This window comes from Dendrobates tinctorius, unplaced genomic scaffold (assembly GCF_039654945.1).
Source record: "Dendrobates tinctorius isolate UK_male_01 unplaced genomic scaffold, ASM3965494v1 ptg000005l, whole genome shotgun sequence".
Lineage (NCBI taxonomy): Eukaryota > Metazoa > Chordata > Amphibia > Anura > Dendrobatidae > Dendrobates > Dendrobates tinctorius.
In genome coordinates, this window is record NW_027361673.1 from 27,798,480 (window position 1) to 27,819,262 (window position 20,783).

General features: G+C 39.8%; 1 protein-coding gene across 3 annotated transcripts in view; it reads right to left on the bottom strand.

Annotated features, from left to right (window-relative positions):
* The window catches only part of ABHD5 (abhydrolase domain containing 5, lysophosphatidic acid acyltransferase), a 101,912-nt gene extending 83,151 nt beyond the window's left edge, over positions 1-18,761 (bottom strand). Inside the window, exons 1-2 of one of the 3 annotated variants that reach the window (XM_073568973.1) lie at positions 18,718-18,736; positions 15,636-15,836 (exon numbers count right to left, since the gene is read on the bottom strand). The gene's annotated coding sequence lies outside the window, so the exon portion shown is untranslated. Of the gene's footprint in view, positions 1-15,635; positions 15,837-18,477; positions 18,649-18,717 lie in introns of those variants that run through there. The other 2 variants (XM_073568991.1, XM_073568983.1) reach the window with 2 other exon arrangements.
* Positions 18,762-20,783: the final 2,022 nt, after the last annotated feature.

Consider the following 20,783-nt stretch of genomic DNA (forward strand, 5'->3'; position numbering starts at 1 on the left):
AGGTATACCTATCTGTAAACATGAGTTATGACGAGATTTTAATTTGTGGTTGGCCATCTTTCAGAACAATTTTTTTTAAGCAAATGCATGTATTTCTAAAAATAATTTTTGCAACTGAGTTTCATTTAAAAATGTTGCACCATTTTGATTTACAGGCTATTTGTTGTTTTTTGTTGTTTTTTTTTGCATATTTTGCTAACAAAAGACAGAAAAAAGTGTTACAAACTGCCTGTCAGAGTATCACAATCTGGAGCCCGCAATAGGCAGTGCAACATAGAGACTTTGAGAAGCAACATTTTTAATGAAACCCATTTGCCAAAAAATATTCATAGTTCCAATTAAACGCATTTAAGTGATAAAGAAATTTGTCCCCAAAAGGTGAATAACCCCTTTAAAAACCAATAATTTAGAGCGTAATCATATTGTATATTGGTAAGCTAGTTTTCTGTACATTGCTATTTGTTCATAGCATGGAAAAGAACGAACACTTGTGAAACAAGACAGGAAATGATTAACTAACAGTAACAGATTACATCAGATGTAGGGTTCCAAGAATGAGGAACAATGAGTCCCTTTTAGTCAGGGCCTGCTGTCAATGTCAGTGGATCAGATGTGACTCCCAATGCCATTTTGTAACTGAAAATTACGGTATTTAAAATGCTCTGATAATCCATTGATCTCATATTTCTATATTCAATGCTTACAATCTCAGAGGCAAGAAACCAGTCCCACAACATTATAGACCCTCCACCATGCTTCACGTTCGACAGGGAGCCCTTTTCTTTATTGGTTTCATTTTGCTGTCCATAAAGATAATGCTGGTATGCATTACCAAAGAATTCTGCTTTCATCTGTCTATAAAATATTTTTCTAGGAGGATTGTGGCTTGCATTTACAACTTTTGGCAAAGACCAGGCACTCTTTATTATTCCTTTCATTAAGGCCTCATTCAGATATCAGTGATTTTTCATCACTATTTCGGATCCGGTATTATCAGTGTTTGGTCAGTTGTCGATTTGTTCCATCAGTGTTTCATCAGTGATGTTTAACGCATGGATAAATAAATAAATTAAATGGCAAAGCTTCTCCTATTAATTTCCCTGTAAACTCCTTAAGGGCCAAGGAGTTTTTCGTTTTTGCGCTTTTGTTTCTTCTTCCCCTTCCAAGAGCCATAACTTTTTTGTTTCATAGATGTATGAGGGCATATTTTTTGCAAGAGTTGTAGTTTTGAATGCTTCAATTTTACCATATAATGTACTTCAAGAAAATGGAAAAAAATCCTAGTGGGGTGAAATGGTGAAAAAAAATGCAATTACGCTATTTCTTTTTAGGGATTGTTTATACGGCGTTCATTGTGCAGTAAAAATTATGTGGAAACATCTAGAAAAAAGGAGGAGAGGAAAAAAGGTCGATATAGTGGATATAAATAAAAAAAAATTGTTATTTTATTCCATTAAAAAAGGAATAAAAAAGACAGATTAAAAAGAATCCAACATTCTAACGCATTTCTGGCCTTAAACCTTAGTCACAGAATATTGATAGAAACGCGTTAGCATGTTGGATTCTTTTTAACCCCTTCACCCCCAAGGGTGGTTTGCACGTTCATGACCGGGCCAATTTTTACAATTCTGACCACTGTACCTTTATGAGGTCATAACTCTCGAACGCTTCCATGGATACCGGTGATTCTGACATTGTTTTCTCGTGACATATTGTACTTCATGTTTGTGGTAACATTTCGTTCAAATAACTTGCGTTTATTTGTGAGAAAAACGGAAATTTCGCGAAAATTTCGCAATTTTCCAACTTTGAATTTTTATGCCCTTAAATCACAGAGATACGGCACACAAAAAACTTGATAACTAACATTTCCCACATGTTTACTTTACATCAGCACAATTTTGGAACCAAAATTTTTTTTTGTTAGGAAGTTATAAGGGTTAAAAGTTGACCAGCGATTTCTCATTTTTACAACACCATTTTATTTTTAGGACCACATCACATTTGAAGCCACTTTGAGGGGTCTATATGATAGAAAATACCCAAAAGTGACACCATTCTAAAAACTGCACCCCTTAAGGTGCTCAAAACCACATTCAAGAAGTTTATTAACCCTTTAGGTGCGTCACAGGAATTTTTTTGAATATTTAAAAAAAAATGAACATCTAACTTTTTTTCATAAAAAAAATACTTCAGGTTCAATTTTTTTTATTTTACCAAGGGTAACAGGAGAAATTGAACTGCAAAAGTTATTGTGCAATTTGTCCTGAGTACGCAGATACCTGATATGTGGGGGGGAACGACTTTCGGCGCATGGCAGAGCTCAGAATGGAAGGAGCGCCGTTTGACTTTTTCAATGCAAAATTGGCTGGAATTCAGATTGGACGCCATGTCACGTTTGGAGAGTCCCTGATGTACCTAAACAGTGGAAACCCCCTATAAGTGACCCCATTTTGGAAACTAGACCCCCCAAGGAACTTATCTAGATATGTGGTGAGAACTTTGAACCCACAAGGGCTTTACAGAAGTTTATAACGTACAGCGGTACAATTAAAAAATCATATTTTTTCCACAAAAATGATCTTTTCACCCCAATTTTTATTTTCCCAAGGGTAGCAGGACCCTAAAAGTTATTGTGCAATTTGTCCTGAGTACGCTGATACCCCACATGTGGGGGTAAACCACTATTTGGGCGCATGGCAGAGCTCGGAAGGGAAGCAGCGCCATTTGACGTTTTTGGCTGGAATTGAGATCGGACACCATGTCGCGTTTGGAAAACTCCTGATGTACCAAAACAGTGGAACCCCCCCACAAATGACACCATTTTGGAAAATAGACCCCCTAAGGAACTTATCTAGATGTGTGGTGAGCACTTTGACCCCCCCAGTGCTTCACAGAAGTTTACAACGCCCGGGCGTGAAAATAAAAAAATTCATATTTTTTCCACAAACATGATCTTTTAGTCACCATTTTTATATTTTCCCAAGGGTACCAGGAGAAATTGGACCCCAAAAGTTGTTGTCCAATTTGTCCTGAGTATGCTGATACCCCATATGTGGGAGAAAACTACTGTATGGGCACACGTCAGGGCTCGGAAGGGAAGTAGTGACGTTTTGGAATGCAGACTTTGATGGAATGGTCTGCGGGTGTCATGTTGCCTTTGGAGAGCCCCTAATGTACCTAAACAGTGGAAACCCCCCACAAATGACACCATTTTGTAAACTAGACCCCCCAAGGAACTTATCTAGATGTGTGGTGAGCACTTTGACCCCCCCAGTGCTTCACAGAAGTTTACAACGCCCGGGCGTGAAAATAAAAAATTCGTATTTTTTCCACAAACATGATCTTTTAGTCACCATTTTTTTATTTTCCCAAGGGTACCAGGAGAAATTGGACCCCAAAAGTTGTTGTCCAATTTGTCCTGAGTACGCTGACACCCCATATGTGGGAGAAAACTACTGTATGGACACACGTCGGGGCTCGGAAGGGAAGCAGTGACGTTTTGGAATGCAGACTTTGATGGAATGGTCTGCGGGTGTCATGTGCGTTTGGAGAGCCCCTGATGTACCTAAACTATTGAAACTCCCCACAAGTGACCCCATTTTGGACACTAGACCCCCCACGGAACTTATCTAGATGTGTGGTGAGCACTTTGAACCCCCAAGTGCTTCACAGAAGTTTATAACACTCGGATGTGAAAATAAAAAAATCATTTTTTTCCACAAAAATGATATTTTTGCCCCCAATTTTTTATTTTCCTAAGGGTAACAGGAGAAATTGGACCCCAAAAATTGTTTTGCAATTTGTCCTGAGTAGGCTGCTACCCTACATGTGGGGGTAAAACACTGTTTGGGCGCATAGCAGAGCTTGGAAGGGAAGGAGCACCATTTGACTTTTTCAACTCAGAATTGGCTGGAATTGAGATCAGACGCCATGTTGCATTTGGAGAGCCCCTGATGTGCCCAAACAGTGGAAACCCCCAATTCTAACTCCAACCCGAACCCCAACACGCCCCTAACCCTAGCCCTAACCCTAGCCCTAACCCTAGCCCTACCCCAACCCTACCCCAACACACCCCTAGCCCTAACCCTAATGGAAAAATGGAAATAAATACATTTTTTTTATTTTATTATTTTTCCCTAACTAAGGGGGTGATAACGGGGGGTTTGATTTACTATTTATGGCGGTTTTTATGTTTGGCGGCTGTCGCACGCTAAAAGACGCTTTTTATTGTAAAAATAGTTTTTGCATCACCACATATTGAGAGCTATAATTTTTCCGTATTTTGACCCACCGAGTCATGTGAGGTCTTATTTTTTGCGGGACGAGTTGACGTTTTTATTGGTACCATTTTCGGGCACGTGAAATTTTTTGATCGCTTTTTATTCCGATTTTTGGGACGCAGAATGAACAAAAACCAGCGTTTCATGAATTTCTTTTGGGGGGGGTGCGTTTACACCGTTCCGCGTGCGGTAAAATTGATAAAGCGGTTTTATTCTTCGGGTCAGTACGGTTACAGCGATACCTCATTTAGGTCGTTTTTTTATGTTTTTGTCGGTTTTATGCAATGAAAACTATTTTATATAAAAAATAATTAATTTTTGCATCGCTTTATTCTGCGAGTTATAACTTTTTTATTTTTTCGCTGATGCTGTGTGGCGGCTTGTTTTTTGCGGGACAAGATGACGTTTTCAGCGGTACCATGGATATTTATATGCGTCTTTTTGATCGCGCGTTATTGCACTTTTTGTTTGGCGGTATGATAATAAATCATTATTTTTTGCTTCGTTTTTTATTTTTATTTTTTAAGGGGTTCGCTAAAGGGGTTAACTAATGGGACAGTTTTATAGGGCAGGTCGTTACGGACGCGGCGATACCTAATATGTGTACTTTTATTGTTTTTTTTTTTATTATTTTCAAAAAATGAATTTATTGGGGAATATTTTTTTTTTTTTTTTACTAATTTATTTGGCGATTTTTTTAAATTTATTTTTACACTTTTTAATTTTTTTTTTACTTTATTACATAGTCCCAGGTGGGACATCACTGTCCTGTGACAGATCGCTGATCTGTCACATCACAGATCACTGTGACAGATCAGCAATCTGTCACAGGCAGTGCACAAGGCTTCCTCATGCCTGCGCTTTGCAGGCACTGAGGAAGCCAGCTTCCCCAGGCCCCCGAAGGCCCCCGTCGCCATCTTGGATTCGGGGGCCTGGAGGAAAGGAGCCCCCCGCAGCAGCGCTGCACATTGCGCTGCCGTGGGGGGCTCAGGGAAGCACGGAGGGAGCCCCCTCCCTGCCGATGCTTCCCTTTAACCCCCGGTACACCGCGATCATGTTTGATCGCGGTGTGCAAGGGGTTAACGTGTCGGGGGCGGTCCGTGACCGCCCCTGACACGTAGTGCCGGGTGTCAGCTGTGATAATCAGGTGACACCCGGCCGCGATCAGCGGCGCTCACCACGTGGGCGCCGCTGATCGCGGTAGACGTACTATCCCGTCCCCGGTCATACGGGCCCGGGTACCGTGGACGGGATAGTACGTCTCATGTCAGGAAGGGGTTAATCTGTCTGGACAACACCTTTTTCCTTTTTAATGGAATAAAATGAAAAACGAATTTTATTTATAGCCAATCTATGGATCCTTTTTCCTCTCCTTTTTTTAAAAATGTATCCGATGGTCAACGGACTTGGATCCTAGCTGCACTATTGAGAAACAACCAACTATACATCACACAGTGAGGCTTATTTCCTAATTCCTACTTTTTTTTATTCTTATGTGGAAACATCATTGCCCAGGTCAGTACAATTATGGTAATACCAAACATCCATCATTTGCTTTCTAGTTAAATGATTAATTTAAATTGAATGTATTAATAATTTTTAAATAAATATTTAAAAAAAAAGATGAATTTATATAAATTCAGGATATTGTACAGTAAATAAAGCTTTAACCCCTTACCTACAATTGACGTATTATTCCGTCCATGTGACCATGGACCTAATTACCATGGACGGAATATTACGTCATCGCGATCAGCGGCGCCCACGTGGTGAGCGCCGCTGATCGCGGCCGAGTGTCAGCTAATTATCATAGCTGACACCCGGCACAATGTGTCAGGGGCGGTCACGGACTGCCCCCGACACGTTAACCCCTTGCACACCACGATCAAACACGATCGCGGTGTACCGGGGGTTAAAGGGAAGCATCGGCAGGGAGGGGGCTCCCTCCTTGCTTCCCTGAGCCCCCCACGGCAGCGCAATGTGCAGCGCTGCTGCGGGGGACTCCTTTCCTGCAGGTCCCCGGATCTAATATGGCGACGGGGACCTCCGGGGGCCTGCAGGAAGCTGGCTTCCTCAGTGCCTGCAAAGCGCAGGCATGAGGAAGCCTGTGCAGTGCCTGTGACAGATCGCTGATCTGTCACAGTGATCTGTGATGTGACAGATCGCTGATCTGTCACAGGACAGTGATGTCCCCCCTGGGACATTGTAATAAAGTAAAAAAAAAAATTAAAAAAAAGTGTAAAAATAATTAAAAAAAAAAAAAAAAAAAAAATCGCCAAATAAATTAAAAAAAAAAAAAAAAATATTCCCCAATAAATTCATTTTTTGGAAATAAGAAAAAAAACCAAACAATAAAAGTACACATATTTGGTATCGCCGTGTCCGTAACGACCCGCCCTATAAAACTGTCCCAATAGTTAACCCCTTAAGTGAACCCCTTAAAAAATAAAAATAAAAAACGAAGCAAAAAATAATGATTTATTATCATACCGCCGAACAAAAAGTGCAATAACGCGCGATCAAAAAGACGCATATAAATATCCATGGTACCGCTGAAAACGTCATCAAAATGAGCCACCATACAGCATCATCAGCGAAAAAATAAAAAAGTTATAGCTCGCAGAATAAAGTGATGCAAAAATAATTATTTTTTATATAAAATTGTTTTCATTGCATAAAAGCGCCAAAACATAAAAAAACGACCTAAATGAGGTATCGCTGTAGCTGTACTGACCCGAAGAATAAAACCGCCTTATAAATTTTACCGCACCCGGTACGGCGTAAACGCACCACCCAAAAGAAATTCATGAAATGCTGGTTTTTGTAAATTCTGCGTCCCAAAAAACGAAATAAAAAGCGATCAAAAAAATGTCACATGCCCGAACATGATACCAATAAAAGCGTCAACTCGTCCCGCAAAAAATAAGACCTCACATGACTCGGTGGGTCAAAATATGGAAAAATTATAGCTCTCAATATGTGGTGATGCAAAAACTATTTTTACAATAAAAAGCGTCTTTTAGCGTGCGACAGCTGCCAAACATAAAAACCGCCATAAATAGTAAATCAAACCCCCCGTTATCACCCCCTTAGTTAGGGAAAAATAATAAAATTAAAAAAATTTATTTATTTCCATTTTCCCATTAGGGTTAGGTCTAGGGTTAGAATTGGGGGTTTCTACTATTTGCGCACATCAGGTGCTCTCCAAACGCAACATGGCGTCTGATCTCAATTCCAGCCAATTCTGCGTTGAAAAAGTCAAATGGTGCTCCTTCCCTTCCAAGCTCTGCCATGCACCCAAACAGTGTTTTACCCCCTCATATGGGGTATCAGCCTACTCAGGACAATTTGCAAAACAACTTTTGGGGTCCTATTTCTCCTGTTGCCCTTAGGAAAATAAAAATTTTGGGGCAAAAATGTCATTTTTGTGGAAAAAAAATTTTTTGTTATTTTCACGCCTGGGCGTTATAAACTTCTGTGAAGCACTTGGGGATTCAAAGTTCTCACCACACATCTAGATAAGTTCCTTGGGGGGTCTAGTTTCCAAAATGGGGTCATTTGTGGGGGGTTTCCACTGTTTTGGTACATCAGGGGCTTTCCAAACGTGACATGGTGTCCGATCTCAATTCCAGCCAAAAAAGTCAAATGGCGCTGCTTGCCTTCCGAGCTCTGCCATGTGCCCAAATAGTCATTTACACCCACATATGGGGTATCAGCGTACTCAGGACAAATTGCACAATAATTTTTAGGGTCCTGTAACCCTTGGGAAAATAAAAATTGGGGGTGAAAAGATCATTTTGTGGAAAAAATATGATTTTTTAATTGTACCGCTGTACATTATAAACTTATGTGAAGCCCTTGTGGGTTCAAAGTTCTCACCACATATCTAGATAAGTTCCTTAGGGGGTCTAGTTTCAAAAATGGGGTCACTTGTGGGGGGTTATCAACTGTTTAGGTACATTAGGGGCTCTCCAAACGCGACATGGCGTCCGATCAGAATTCCAGCCAATTTTGCATTGAAAAAGTCAAACGGCGCTCCTTCCATTCTGAGCTCTGCCATGCGCCGTAACAGTGGTTCCCCCCCACATATCAGGTATCACCGTGCTCAGGACAAATTGCACAATAATTTTTGCTGTCCAATTTCTCCTGTTACACTTGGTAAAATAAAAAAAATTGAACCTGAAGTAATTTTTTTTGTGAAAAAAAGTTAAATGTTAATTTTTTTTAAATATTCAAAAAATTCCTGTGACGCACCTGAAGGGTTAATAAACTCCTTGAATGTGGTTTTATGCACCTTAAGGGGTGCAGTTTTTAGAATGGTGTCACTTTTGGGTATTTTCTATCATATAGACCCCTCAAAGTGGCTTCAAATGTGATGTGGTCCGTAAAAATAAAATGGTGTTGCAAAAATGAGAGATCGCTGGTCAACTTTTAACCCTTATATCTTACAAACAAATAAAAATTTTGGTTCCAAAATTGTGCTGATGTAAAGTAAACATGTGGCAAATGTTACTTATTAACTTTTTGTGTGCCATATCTCTGTGATTTAAGGGCATAAAAATTCAAAGTTGGAAAATTGCGGAATTTTCAAAATTTTCGCCAAATTTCTGTTTTTCTCACAAATAAACGCTAGTTATATGAATGAAATTTTACCACTAGCATGAAGTACAATATGTCACGAGAAAACAATGTCAGAATCACCGGGATCCATGGAAGCGTTTCAGAGTTATTACCTCATAAAGGGACAGTGGTCAGAATTGTAAAAATTGGCCCGGTAGTTAACGTGCAAACCACCCTTGGTAGTGAAGGGGTTAAATTTGTCTCGCTATTTTTAGAGACCCGTAACATTTTTATTTTTCTGTGGCTGGGGCTGTTAGAGCTTTTTTTTTTGCTTGGAGAGCTGTTTGCTTCATTGATACTACTATTTTTGTACATAAGATACTTTGCTTATTATTACAGTTTGTTAGTGAGGTGAGAAAACCCCCAAAAAAGGCAATGTTTGATTTTTCTTCTTGTAACCCCGTTACATTTGGTTAATTAATTCTATATTTCAATAGATTGTACATCTATGAAAGCAGTGATACTAAATATGTTTCTATTTTTAATTTTTTCCACCTTTCTTTAATTCTAATGGGAGAATGGGAAAGTTTTACATTTCTTCATACTTTGGAAAGATTTTTATTTTGTACATTATTTTTTAGTCCCGAAGTGGGAGGCCCCGCTGCGCCTCACAGGTCCTCAACTGGCAGCTTCATTAAATAGTACACGCAAAACGCCAGTGTCAACATCTACAGTGAAGAGGCGACTCCGGGAGGCTGGCCTTCAGGATAGAGTGGCAAAGGAAAAGCCATATCTGAGACTGGCCAATAAAAGGAAAAGATTAATATGGGCAAAAGAACACAGACATTGGACACAGGAAGATTGGAAAAAAGTGTTATGGACAGACAAATCCAAGTTTGAGGTGTTTGGATCACACAGAAGAACATTTGTGAGACGCAGAACAACTGAAAAGATGCTGCAAGAGTGCCTGACGCCATCTGTCAAGCATGGTGGAGGTAATGTGATGGTCTGGGATTGCTTTGGTGCTGGTAAAGTGGAAGATTTGTACAAAGTAAAAGGGATTTTGAATAAGCAAGGCTATCACTCCATTTTGCATCGCCATGCCATACCCTGTGGACAGCGCTTGATTGGAGCCAATTTCATCCTACAACAGGACAATGACCCAAAGCACACCTCCAAATTATGCAAGAACTATTTAGGGAAGAAGCAGGCAGCTGGTATTCTATCTGTAATGGAGTGGCCAGCACAGTCACCAGATCTCAACCCCATTGAGCTGTTGTGGGAGCAGCTTGACCATATGGTACGCATAAAGTGCCCATCAAGCCAAACCAACTTGTGGGAGGGGCTTCTGGAAGCATGGGGTGAAATTTCTCTAGATTACCTCAGCAATTTAACTGCTAGAATGCCAAAGGTCTGCAATGCTGTAATTGCTGCAAAGGGAGCATTCTTTGACGAAAGCAAAGTTTGAAGGAGAAAATTATTATTTCAAATAAAAATCTTTTTTTCGAACCTTGTCAATGTCTGGACTAGATTTTAAATTCATTTGGCAACTCATTTGATTAATGAAAGTATGAGTTTTCATGGAAAACACAAAATTGTTTGGGTGACTCCAAAATCTGGAATGGTAGTGTATCTATATCTATCCATAGATCGATATAGATATCTATAGATACATAGATTGTATGTATAGATATATCTATGTATCTATAGATATTAGATATATCTATCAATATATCTATCTATATCTATGGATAGATATATGGATAGATAGATATATGGATAGATATATCCATCCATCTATAGATATAGCTACAGATAGATATATAATAGCAAGACCAATATTTATTAATTAACAATATGTTTAATTTAAAAAAAAAAAACGGAAAAAAATGGCATGGGCTCCCGTGCAATTTTCTGCACCAGAGAGGGAAAGCCAGCGACTGGGGCAGATATTCATATGGTTATTGGCCCCCCTGGCTACAAACATCTGCCCCCAGCCACCCCAGAAATGGCGCAACTGTAAGATGCGTCAATTCCGGCACTTAGCCTCTCTCTTTCCACTGCCCTGTAGTGGTGGCATATGGGGTAATAATGGGTTAATATCACCTTTGTATTGTAAGGTGACATTAAAGCCCCCGTTACACACAACGAGATCGCTAGCAATTTATCGCTGAAACGTCACTGGCTTTGTGACGCAGCAGCGATATCGCTATGTCTGATACTTACCCGCGACCGGCTCCCCCGCTGGTTATCGCTGATCGCACGAGAAGGTCCTGGATCATTTCTCGTCAGGCGCTTCCTGCTGGGCTTTCTGTGGTGCCGACGAGTGACGCGTGGACGTGGGCGGGAGGACGTCAGGATCGCCGCGTCTGACAGGTAAGTAGCGACCCCCGACCGCTGCTATGTCGCTGGTGAGATCTGCCTGTGTGGCAGCTCACTAGCGACCACTTAGCGATGCACCAGCGATCCATATCGTTGTCAGGATCGCTGGTGCATCGCTTAGTGTAACGGTACCCTAAGCCTGGTTAGTAATGGAGAGGTGTCAATAAGACACCTCTCCATTACTAATTCTATAGTTGTTAAGGGTTAAATAAACACACACACAGCCAGAAAAAAAGTCTTTTAATGAAATAAAACACTACACAGTTTTCCCATTTTATTGTACGCCTAATCCATGCGACGCCCTCGACCTCCTGAAAAAAACAAATACTCCCTGTTCTGACATAATCCATTTAATAAAGAGTGTCCCATGACGATCTCCCTTATAGAGCTGTCACATCAGGAGATGTGACCTCTCTACAGGGCCTCCAGTGTCACACTGACAGGAGACAATGGTTCCTGCAGTGCATCATTGAGGTTACCTGAGTTCAGGCTCTCACTTTGCAGCAATGCTGCGTGAGAATTAGGGTTAGGGTCTGGGTTACGGGACCTCTTTCCCGGCGGCGAATGGATACATTGCGGAGGATTACCTCCGCCTGTCAGTTCATCACGGGAGCCCCTGTAGAGCACTGACATCACCTGATGTCTGTGTTCTACACAGGAGATCGTCGTGGGACACTCGTTATTAACTGGACTATGGCAGAAAGGTAAGCATAGGTTGGTTTATTATTTTTATTAGGAGATCGAGGGCTTCGGGGACTAGGTGATTGGTGAGTATGTACTCTATGTTATATGTACTGTGTAATGTATGTGTATATGTACTGTATGTGATGTATTTTTTCATTACACTTGACATGCATTGTCTGATGGGACTACTTTCCCATCACAGGCAATGCAGTAGTCCCATCAGACAATGGCTGTTTACAAAGCAGACATGCACATACATAGGGACACACACAGACACACAAACATACACAGACACGCAGACCCCACCCCGCACACAGACACGCACACAGTCTCCACCCACACACTTCCCTCCTCCCGATGTGCAGCGTTTCTAGCACCCACATCCGCAGCAAATCCCCAGATCTTTTTTACAACTGCATTTTTGATGCAGATGTGCCTCAATGGAAGTCAATGGGTGCAGAAACGCTGCAGATATGCAAAAATTATTGACATACTGCGGAAAAAAAACACTGCATTTCTGCGCAGATTTTTCCACAGCATGAGCACAACAAATCTCCATTTCCCATAGGTTTACATAGGCTGTGCACTACACTAAGAAAAATTCAAAGATGGATTGAAATAAAGAATCCACAGGATAAAAAAGGTGTAACAATGATGGTAATAAAATAATAACAATAGTAATAAATAACACAATCTGTTAAAAATAAAAATCCCTTTATTGAAATATTGGCACAACAATTGAGTGCATTAAAAGTATATATATGTATATAATAAAATATACAACCACATAAGCAATATATTTATGGACAATGGAAAAACCAATCCGTAACAAAAGGCTTAATTAATAATCCAGGTACAAAAAGTGCATGAATAAAGTGACACAAAATATCTAATAAATGTGCCCAAAGTGCAAAAAGTGCTGTTGTGCAAAAAAATTATACAGTATATACGAATCGCCATGAGGCGTGTGCAAGACACAAAATATAAAATACCTGTAAGCCAATTGGCGCTATATGGGTTGTATAAGAACGCGCCCCCAAGGGCGTCTCTTGCACACGCCTCATGGCGATTCGTATATATAATTTTTTTGCACAACAGCACTTTTTGCACTTTGGGCACATTTATTAGATATTTTGTGTCACTTTATTCATGCACTTTTTGTACCTGGATTATTAATTAAGCCTTTTGTTACGGATTGGTTTTTCCATTGTCCATAAATATATTGCTTATATATTTTATTATATACATATATATATTTTTAATGCACTCAATTGTTGTGCCAATATTTCAATAAAGGCATTTTTATTTTTAACAGATTGTGTTATTTATTATTATTATTATTGTTATTATTTTTTACCATCATTGTTACACCTTTTTTATCCTGTGGATTCTTTATTTCAATCCATCTTTGAATTTTTCTTATTTATATCCGGATGGTCTGCCATCCTTTGTTTAGGGGATTGGTTCTATCACACTCTTGATATTTTTATTATTATATACTCTGTTGAGATTATTGAATTATATACAAATATCGTGTGTTTGTTTCCTTTCCCTTGTTTATTCTTACATTTCTGTGTTGTGCACTACACTGCGGATTTGGTGCGAATCCGTGCGGCCAAAAATGCTGCAGATCTGCATCTAAATCTGCAACGTGTGCACATAGCCTACCTATTATATGCTGCTGTGAATCTATGACTGTAGCATTAACAGCACCCAGCATGGGAGTGTGTCATTCTCTGTGCCCATCGCCACCCCTGCCACAGGAATGTGGGGCGCCGATAGATTGCTATGACAGCCAGGATTGGCTGAAGATCACCGTACCTGCCATCACGGAGTTCCTTTGAAACCCAGCATGTGGCTAGGTTTCAAAAGAGACTATGATTTTCAAATGATTCTATGGTATTGTTGTGTATAGTAAAAGCAATCAGATGATCACAGGTTTCCATCCCCTAAGGGGACTAGTAATACAGTAAAAGATTAAAACAAAAACAAAAAAAATGAAAAAAGCATACAATTTAAAATCACCCTACTTTTCCCTCATTAAAAGTAGAGATAATAAAAAATAGACATACAGTTAAAACCAGAAGTTTACATACACTATATAAAAAGACATATGCATGTTTTTTCTCAATATTTGACATGAAATCAGAATAAACCTTTCCCGTTTTAGGTCAGTTAGGATTACCATAATTATTAATATTTGCCAAATGCCAGAATAATAATAAAAATAATAATTTTTATTATTTACAGCAAAGTCAAAAGCTTGCATACATTTTGTTAGTATTTGGTACCGTTTCCCTTAAACTGAATGACTTGGGTCATACATTTGGGATAACCTTCCACAAGCCTCTCACAATAGTTGGTTGAAATTTGGGCCCATTCCTCCTGACAAAATTGGTGTAACTGATCCAGGTTTGTAGGTCACCTTGCTCACACCTGCCTTTTCAGTTTTGCCCATAAATTTTCAGTAGGATTGAGATCAGGGCTTTGTGATGGCCATTCCAAAACATTGACTTTGTTATTCTTAAGCCACATTATTACCATTTTGGCAGTGTGCTTTGGGTCATTGTCCATTTGGGAGACCCATTTCTGCCCAAGCTTTAACTGCCTGGCTGATGTCTTAAGATGTTGCTTCAGTATTGCCACATAATCTTCCTTTCTCATGATGCCATCTATTTTGTGAAGTGCACCAGTCCCTCCTGCAGCAAAACAACCCCACAACATGATGTTGACTTCCCCGTGTTTCACAGTTGGGATGGTGTTCTTAGGCTTCCAAGCTTCTCCCTTTTTTCTCCAAACGTAACGATGGTCATTATGCCCCAAAAGTTCAATTTTAGTTTCATCAGAACACAGGACGTGTGTCCAAAAATTAAGGTATTTGTTCCTGTGTACATTTGCAGACATTAATATGTCTTTTTTATGTTTCTTTTGGAGTAATGGCTTCTTCCTGGCACAGTGACCTTTCAACCCATGTTGATACTGTACTCGTTTTATTGTGAATATTGACACAATCTTACCAGCTTTCGACATCATCTTCACAAGGTCTTTTGATTTTGTCCTTGGGTTGGTATGTACATGTCGGACCAAAGCACATTAATCTCTGGGACACAAAACCCATCTCCTTACTGAGCGGTATGATGGCTGGACATCCCCATCTTGTTTGTACTTGCATATAATTGTTGGTACAGATGAACAAGGCACCTACGGTATCTTGAAATTGTACCCAAGGATGAGCCAGACTTCTGCAAGTCCACAATTCTCTTCCTGATATCTTGGCTGATTTCTTGAGACTTCCCCATAATGCTACACAAAGAAGCAGTGTGTTTCAAGTGTGCATTAAAATACATCCACAGTTGTGTCTCTAATTAATACAGATGTTGCCAAAAAACACCAGAAGCTTCCAAATACACAACATCATCATATGGGCAGTCCAGACGTAACCTACAGTAAATCCTCCTCAAAATAAAGTGAACAGCCCAGAGAATATATAATAAAATATATACATTTTAGTGAATCATAATATTTAAAAACATATAGTGGATAGGGGTAACCAAAAAACAAGAGCATAAACCACAGCAAGTGAAAATATTATACATGGGAATACTGACAAAAATAACATGATTCAGGTATAGGAAAAATCCCATCAGTATTGTGCAAAAGTCTAGAAGACAAACATGTCTGAAAGTGCATAAAGAGCATATGAACAAGGGATTAAATAAAATATACCTGTAGTAAGCAACCCGTGGCTCCTGTGACTCCAACGTACATTTCGCCCACTGGCTTTCTCAATAAGTAGTCCAGAAGTATTTAAAGGCGCAGTAATCTTAGTGTATATAAACGTTTGACTCTAAAAATGCCTTAAATCATTTTCTCTCTCATCATTCTGGCATTTGACAAATATTAATAATTATGGTAATCCTAATTGACCTAAAACGGAAAAGGTTTATTCTGATTTCATGTCAGATATTGAGAAAAACATGCATATGTGTCTTTTTATATAGTGTATGGAAACTTCTGGTTTCAACTGTATGTGATATCACCACATCCAAAAAGACCTGATCTATCAAAATCTAAAAATAATTAACCCAATCGGTAAACACCATAAACAGAAAAAAATTAAAAGCGCCAAAATTGCGGGTGCTATGGTGACCATAACAGCTTAAAAAAAAAAAAAAAAAAAAAACTATAAGAAGCTATCAAAATGTCAAATCTACCCCACATGGTATCAATAAAAACATTGACTTCCCCCACAAAAAATAAGCCCACACACCGCTGCATCTAATGAAAAATTCAAACGTAACGGGTCTAGGAAAATTGGTACACAATCAAAACTTTTTTTAGTTAACAAATTCTCGATTTTTTACTCTACAAAAACAATATTTTAAAAAAATGGACGAGTTTGGTATCACCGTAATCGTACTGATGAGGACAGTCATACTGCAGGGTCATTTTTACCACAAAATGTATGCTGTAAAAACAATTCACAAAAAAACAAATGTCAGAATTGAGGGTTTGTTTTTTTCTTGTAATATCACCACACTTGGAATTTTTTACCCTATTTTCCAGTACACTGTGCGGTAATACGGTTGGTGTCCTTCAAAAGTACAACTCATCCCACAAAAAAAAACCATCATAACAGTTATGGCTTTTGTAAGAAATGGAAGAAAAACTGAAACCGAAAAAAAAAGGAAGGTGTCAGGAAGGGGTTAATAATAATATACTTTCTGTGTCTAAGCAAGATACATTTATTGAAAGCAAAGTTTTATAAAACGAGAAAAGTCAATGTTCCCAGTAGAAACTTTTTTTTTCTAAGAATAATATCAGTACTGAAGTCCTATAGGAGTAATAGGAGCTACTTAAATGACATAACCTGTATTTGAATCTCATTATGTGAGTGAGTTCCAGACATTTTCATTTTCTCATTTTTTTTTTTTTACGTGTTTGATGTAAAACTTGCTCCTGTTTGAGTAAGTGCATTTCATCTGGCAGTATTGGAACAAGCACCTACTCTGACAGCTATAATTTCACTCAACAATGCAAAACTATGTGAACATGGAAAATGCAAAGAGAGATTCCGGTAAGATAAGTACTCAGAAAAAAAATGTAAAATATTTCATTAGCTATGACAGACATTCTTCAAAAATTATATGAAAAAAACAAAACAAACTAAAAAATATGTTTAGGAAAATATTTTTTATTAATAAATAAAAAGTTTCCTAGAAAGAATACTAAGAAGTGGATGACATAATAACTTATTGAAATAGAAAATTGCCATTTCTTTTATAGGCTCTGTTTTTCATTTTCTACCGTTCTATTAACAGGGTATAACCTGTATAAACACTTAAAAGGTAAAACGAGCAAGTAGCGCGGAAACAGCAAAAAGTAACAGTAAATAGAAGCGTCACATAATATACCAGCATGACATTTTACATTAAAGGGGTTGTCTGGGACTTTAGTATTGATGGCCTATCCTCAGGATAGGCTATCAATGTCTGATCGGTGGGGGTGCGAACAGGATGTGATGACAATATTTGGGTGGTTGGCGACCTGTGGGATACATTTTATTGGCATCCTCCATTTAGGGCACACAATATAGAAATGATCATACCATACAGTACCGAATTCTAAGTACCGTACAGCTTAGCGCCAGAACAATAGGCAACATCTGTCAGATATAACAAGACATCATCAGGGGAAGTTTGGATTGTACAGCGACCGACAGAAAACCAGGCTATCGTTACTAATAGGGATGAGTAGTGAGTATAGTATTGTAGGGGGTTTTTTTGCTTCTTATTTTCAAACTTTTATATTTAAAAATCTTTTTTAGGACTTTTAGATTCTGCTGTGGATACACGGATATTCATCAAAATCTGTAACAAATGAGGCTTTCCATTGAACTCATTGAGGAAAATATGCAGCTGTTCCTGATCCACAGCATAAATTGACTTGCTGTGGATTTAAAGGGAATCTGTCTCCAGGTTTTTATGTAATCTGAGAGCAGAGGTGATATGGGGGCAGAGACTCTGGATCCAGTGATATTTCACTTACTGGACTTCTTGCTGCAGTTTTGACACAAGCACAGTTTTATCTGCTGCAGATCGAACAGTTCTCTGATTGCTGAGCTCTGTATAACTCCACCCACACCACAGATTGGTTGAGTTCTGTGTGCATTTAGCAGCAGCTTTACTAGTTCTCTAGTGATAATCTCCTGCTGACTGAACAGTGATTTTATCAAAATGACAGCAAGCAACCCAGTAAGTGACACATAACTGGAACGGAGTATGTTGCTCCTAGATTAGGTAATAAAACCCTGTTGACGCATTCCCTTATAAATCAACTTCCTCACCTCTCAATTTCAATTTCAGTGCAAATTTATTTTTCTGCAGCACTTGGATGATATTTTTTTTAAATTTGTCTTAGTTGCCACTAAATACAAGAAACATGGAAATATTGGCGCTTACCACAGAGGCTCAATGAATGTTAGCTAAAAATTGCCAACGTTTCTTTCACAATACTGCTATGGAAAGGTTTGTACATTCTTTTGATTACTTGCAAATCATATACTTACTTTTTGACTGAAGTATTTTTAGTCGGGTACTACCAAAGGGACAAGCTACGTCTGTAAATGCTTTCCCTATATTATCTGCAGAAGAATACAGATAACTTTATGGATCAAGAGAATCCTTTGCTTTCATTGTTACGAAGACTCACATAGCCTAGCCATAGGTGTTATTATGAAAACCACAGAACAGTGGAAAAAATCCTCCAATATTTGAGAAAAAAAACAAAAAAAGGCAGAGATGCTTACCTGTATAGACAGGCCTCAATACAAATGCACTATCAGGGTGCAGCGGACCCAAGTAAAATGGCAACTGCACAGGTGCAATAATACCTAATGAGACAGCCAGCCTACAATCAGGGATTGGGCGTGTGGCACACCAGTGCAAACAAATAATCCGCATATGGCAGTGTTCACACAGGGAATGCAGAGCTTCTGGTTCACAGCCTCTTAGTAACACCATATAGGGGGGCTGCCCAGTGCCAACTATAATGCATCCCGTGTGAACAGAGGCCACAGTAAGCAGAACCATTTGGGCCCAACTGCACCCTGAAAAGATAAAAAGTGCACAAAAACATATCAATATATGTAAGGTACTGATTGATATTATGGCCATAATACGTAAGCTGGCAAACTAACGTCAAAGTTAGTTAATAGGTGTTATTATCACTGTTTAAATGAGCTTTTCTGGCCTTGAAAATATCGAAATTCAGATGTAACAGAAAATATATACCCAATTATTATTATTATTAATTCGGATTTACTTATACATTAACTCCACTGAAAGGTCTAAAGGGGGTTCTTGTCACAGGGAGTCAAAGAACATAAAAAAAAAAACATGCACTAAGAAGTCTGCAGCACGATTACTACTCCATGTGAATATACCCATATTAGGCAAAGTTCACATGTTCAGCATTTGGTCAGTTTTATTGCAGTATTTGTGAGCCAAAGCCAGGAGTGGGTGATAAATACAGAAGTGGTGATGGGTCGCCCTCACACCCAGGGCTGTGGGATACTCGGTACCGGGCCCGATGAGCTTCAATGGGAGATGTCAGATGTCACGGCAGCTGGGACCCGGCCCGTGGCCCTGGGCGCCCATTGTAAAAAGGGGAAAGTTTATAAGTGATTCGTGACGACACCTGTGGTGTTCGGCAATGTAGATGTAAGCCGACGCTGCAGACAGATCCTCTGGGACAGATGGTGTGGTGCAGAAGTGATGTTATAGCCCTCCACAGGCAGGGCTGTAGTCCCAGGGCAGTGTAGGTGAAGTGACACTTAGATGGTGTAGTGTCAGGCGCAAGGGATGTAGTCGTGCTGGACAGGTTGGCGCAGGAATAAGTGGAGGACACCAGGGCATGTAGTTCCAAAGCTTTACTCACAGTCTGTTGCAGGTACAGGTGCCCGCGTCCGTGCCGTGTCCTCCGGGTCAGGAGCTCAGCCAACTTCCAGGCAAGATGAAGTACTCCTTTCCAACTCTCCAGCATATGTGCCTTTTCTGAACGTCTCCTCTTATAGCGCCTTTGAATGAAGTACGCCTAGTACTGAGTTACACTGGAGTTCCTCCTGTCAGATGTTCCTATGAACTCTACTTGTACGGCAGACAGCTGTAGCCTGCTTCGGGGACTCCTTGCTACTAAGTCCCGGCTCACTAATATGTTGCTGTTGTGCCCCCAAGTCTTGAGTGGGAATAAAGTGGTCACTACTTCTATTCCTCTGGTGTCTGCTGCAGGACCATTAGTATCCGTACAACCTCGGGGACCGGACCCCGGCCTTGCGCTTAGAACTTAAAAAAGGGTTCTCCTCTAACCCTGGTCCTTGTTCTCTTATTCTCCTTACGTTCCATGCTACCGTGTTTCCCCGAAAGTAAGACCCTGTCTTACATTAATTTTACCCCAAAAAGTCCCACCCTGTCTTACTTTCGGGGGAGGTCTTACATTAGCCGAAAAAAAATGACAATTTCTTTTTAACCAATAAATTAACATTTATTAACATGCTGTTATACCCCATAACAGTGCCGTATCCCACTGCACACAGCCCCACACCCCATAACAGTGCCGTATCCCACTGCACACAGCCCCACACCCCATAACAGTGCCGTATCCCACTGCACACAGCCCCACACCCCATAACAGTGCCGTATCCCACTGCACACAGCCCCACATCCCATAACAGTGCCGTATCCCACTGCACACAGCCCCACACCCCATAACAGTGCCGTATCCCACTGCACACAGCCCCACACCCCATAACAGTGCCGTATCCCACTGCACACAGCCCCATACCCTATACAGTACATGTTTCCCTACTTGGTTTTT